The 4,320-nt window shown below is 52.2% G+C and overlaps 1 pseudogene; it reads right to left on the bottom strand.

Annotated features, from left to right (window-relative positions):
• Window positions 1-1,944: 1,944 nt before the first annotated feature.
• The window catches only part of LOC103197291, a 57,934-nt pseudogene continuing 55,558 nt past the window's right edge, over window positions 1,945-4,320 (bottom strand).

Below are 4,320 nucleotides of genomic sequence, written 5' to 3'. Positions count from 1 at the left end.
TGGCAACTCCATGTGTTACAGAGTAGAACTGCTCCATAGGGTTTTCTTGGCTGTATTCTTAACAGAAGCAGATGGCCAGGTCTTTTCTTCTACAGTAGCGCTCAGTGAGCTCAAACCTCCAACCCTTAGGTTAGCAACAGAGCACAAATTGTGCCACTTAGGGGACCTTTCCTTAAGATTAAAGCCATTGAATACTCTATGGAGTGTAGTTCTAATCTGACATACATGGGGTCACCAGGTGTCGAAACTGACTCACCAGCAATGAACTCGGGTTTTGGAGTGTGTGTTGGGTGTTATGGAGGTCACACAGGGTTTCTGACCGGAAGGCACTCACAGAGAGATAAGGTATGTGCACAAATACCCAAATGTCTAAAACACAATGCAAAATGTGAGACCTGTCCCAAGGGAGTAGAGATAAATTGCTGGAGTTCAGAATAGGAACTTCTCCCTCTTACCTGGGAGACTCAAGAAAAAAAAAAATTATAGCAGGTAGAGCACAGATTTCAAAAAAACCTTCTCTAGTCCTCCAGCAGTAGCAATCTCTTCCAGCTCCGTTTCACTGAAGTGAAAACCAAGGCAAAGAAGTGAGGAATTACTTCTTCTCTGAACTTTCATGGAGTTAGCAATACAGCCCTGATGCTGAACTACAAACTGATAGAGAACGTCCCCTAGAAACCAAGGGTGAAAGCACGGACCACTATAGAACTCATTTTAGGGGATGAAATCTGAAGCCACGGCTATTCCCTCTCGTCTCCCTTTCCAGGTTAAAAAGAAACACCAACCAAAATTCAAAGCAGTAATAAAAAACCTTCACAGACTTTCTAATCAAAAGCAGGCTGGTGTCACCAATGCTGAAGGAGTTCCTGATTCTATCTTTGGCCTGAAGGAAGCCAAGGTTCCTGCAGTGACCCCTCCTGCTTACATGGGGGAGGCACTCTTTGTGTGAGGTCCTGGTGCGCCTTATAAGTGAGTTGTAGGGTGTATTATGTAGTAGGAACAAGAGATAACACTACAAGATGAAAACCCAGGCAAACTCTCCACTTTTGAAGAATGAAAGTGGACACAAGCTTCTCAGCATTGAATTTGAAGAGCCAATGGCATCCCAATCACTGAAACAGGAAGCCAGATAAACAGTATGTTATCAAGGGGGGATCCGGAGCTTCCCTTAAGCCAGGGCCAGCTGCGCCCTGTGACTGTCTTAACAAAGTCCCATTGAGTCACCAGCTGATTTTAGTGTTGGGCTTAGGAGACAAGAAACCCTCTCTGCTGAATGGACGTCACTCCTGCACATCACTGCTCTCCCCGTCCCCACCACCACCACTACTAACGTCCTCGTTCTCGTTTCCCTTCTCTACCCTCTGCAGATTGGGTTAACTCTTTATTCTAAAACCAATTTTTGTCGGCTCTGCGGGTTTGATGGGACCATAAAGGGCCCGGGCGTTCCCAGAGTCATCCAACCTCTCCTTTCTTTTCCCTCCCGTCTCCTCCGGGAACGCTTACTGGCTCCCAGACTCCAAGCACTGGGCGGGCGCCAGAGAGGACACCCTCCGGGAGGCTGGCGGGAGGGCGCTTCTCAGCGCATCCTGGGGGCCCAGGGAACATTTTCTAGAACGGCCGACAAGGTCACCTGCCCCAGCTGTTCCGTTCGCTCCGGCTGGGATGGCAGAAGAGTTAACGCACTGCTTCAAAGAAACGGAAAGAAGGGTGTGTGTGTGTGTGTGTGTGTGTGTGTGTGCACGCGCGCGCGACAACGCAGCATTAAGCATCTCTGAGTTTAGGACTTGAAAGCACTTTAAACTACAGGTATTTCACAGGAAGGGAAACTAAGGCTCAGAAGGGCTGGAGTTGGATTGCCTCTAAGGAGACAGCCTCGGGACCAGACGCACAATCCCGCAGGGACGTCTAGGAACACACCTTCCCGGGAAGCCGCTAGCACCTCCGTTGTTATTCTAGCGCCTCTCCGGAGCCCCGCTTGCAGCCTCCCTCTGGCACCAAGCTCACTACTCCCCGGGGCTCGGCCCCTACTGGGTCCATGACCTGCCAACGACTCCCGCAAAGTCAGAAGCCGCAGACCCTTGGCTTGGCCTCCGCGCGTAGCCTTGGCAAACTAGCACGCGCGGGCCACTCACCGGTGCGTCAGCCCTCCCGCGCTCAGGCTCCGCGCCGCCGCAGAGCATCCCCCGGAGCAGCGCCGGGGCCCGGCAGCTCCTGTTCGCGGTAACAAAGTTTTTCTGGGGCTCCCTGGGCCGGTCGGCCGCTCGCACGGGTCTCAACGTCTGCCGCGCGCTCCGGCCTCCAGCCCGCACTAGGACCGCCGCCGGCCTCGGCCCTACAATGAAGAGGGAGGCGGCATCCTGAACAAAGTGCCCTCCCCCGGGGCCGGGCGGTCGGGGGCGGAGCCTAGTGACCCGTTGCCCCAGGCACACGCCGGCGGCCTCCGCCGCGGCCGGCGGACGGGAGTGCCCGGCGGTGGCAGGAGGGGAGGCTCTGCTTGGGATCGCCCTCTCTTTCCTGCCCCAGCACTGTGCCAGTTTAACCCGCAGAGGGGCGGAGGCATGGGTCCTTTCCAGACTTTGTCATTGGAAAGCTATTCCCGTAACCCTTTCCTGCCTTCGCCTTCCCGCCCCGCCTCCCCTGCTCCCGGCCGGCGGCAGAAGGCGGCTGAAGGCGGCTGCTTGGTGGCCGGGCTGGGGCCGCGAGCTGGCAGGGCAGGAAACCGTCGCACAATTGAACCTTTCCTTTACCCAGGGATCCGTCACCACCACTTCCAGGTCGGAACCTCCCCTCCCCTCACACTCTGGCTGCTGTTGGTTCTGCACTTCTTTATAAGGGGACAAATGTATCGCCAGCCTTCCCATCCCGCTTTTGGCTCAGGTCACCCCCTTCTTTCCTCTATGTAATCCTCTAAAGGGACCTGCTGTCTGGGCTGGGACTCGGAACTCCGGGGGTGCAGCGGAGAAGGGAGGCCCTGGAAATGCCTGGCACATAGTAGGTGCTCAGAAAAATCCGTTAATTCTCCCACCCTCCTGACTCTGCCACCGCCTCTCTTTCCTGGGATGTGGGAGTGGGGAAAGAAGATTCCACCGTCACTCCTCCTCTCTCTCTCTCTCTCTCTCTCTCTCTCTCTCTCACACACACACACACACACACACACACATACACACACACATCTCCGGGCCTGGGGATTTCAAGCTCACAAGGAAAAGGGCAGAAGGAAATCAGGTGGCCTGTGCCAGTAGCAGGCTTTGAGCAACGCAGAAGAAAGTGAGTAGGTGTGGCCAAGGATCCAGCAGATTGGGATCAGAGATTTCCTAGCTCCAGCCAACAACCATCATCAGGACTGATATTTCCAGAATGTTGGAGTTGGAGGTTGGGGGTGAGTGGGTGTTCAGAGGTAGAAAGCAAAATTGCCTACTAATTGGGAGGTCTCAAAGCTCTTCACTAGCAAGATCAGCCGGTAGGGAGCAGAGTTCAGGATGAGAGCCCCTGAGTCCTGTCTGATCCCCCCACCCAGTCCATCAGGCCATAGTGGCTGTGGATGATGAGGCAAGGATAAAGGGATGCCAGACAGTGGACTAGTGATGACATTGAAGAAGTTCCCAACTGAGAAAAGGATTTTTATATGATTTTTGTCCATGAAGGAAGTACAAATGTCTTTTTTTTTTGAGGAGGAGGAGGAGGAGAGGTGCTTCAGAAGGACACATGAGATCAATCCCTTGTCCTATGTATAATGGTTATAAGTTTGGGCTGTTAAGGTGGACTGCCTTAACTGTTAAGGTGGGTTCAAACTGGATCAACTACTTACTAGCAATGAGAACTTGGACAAATTCTTTAACCTCCGACTTCTTCAGTTTCTTTATCTGTAAAATGGGTTAATAAGAGTTTCTATCTTGTAGGATGGGAGCTCTGGTGATGTACTTGACAGCCCTGAGTTGTTTTCTTTCTTTTTTTTTTCTTTTTTTCCTTTTTTTAGTTATCTTGTAGGATAGTTGAGACAGTCAAGTGAAATCACAGAGGTGGCACACTTAGAATAGCCTGGCATATAGTGAAAAACTCAGTAAACATTAGCTGTTATTTCGATCCTCTTGCATCCAATTTGGCATTTAATGATATGCTAATGGGAATCTTTTCTTGCTTTTCACAGTCCTCTAGGCCTGCAAGGGGAGCCTGGTCCTTTAAGAAGCACTCCATGGCAACGGTTTTGGTTTGGGTTCCGTCCTTTCATGAGCACTTATAAAGTGGAGCTGGCTAAGCTCCTTGTCCCTCCTAAACCAAAGGCCTAAGGGCCACAAATGGGTATCAGAGACTGGACTGCCTCCC

The sequence above is a fragment of the Orycteropus afer genome, unplaced genomic scaffold (assembly GCF_000298275.1).
Source record: "Orycteropus afer afer isolate SDZICR_OR568_19922 unplaced genomic scaffold, OryAfe1.0 scaffold00075, whole genome shotgun sequence".
Taxonomy (NCBI): Eukaryota; Metazoa; Chordata; class Mammalia; order Tubulidentata; family Orycteropodidae; genus Orycteropus; species Orycteropus afer.
This window is presented reverse-complemented; position numbering and strand designations above follow the sequence as displayed.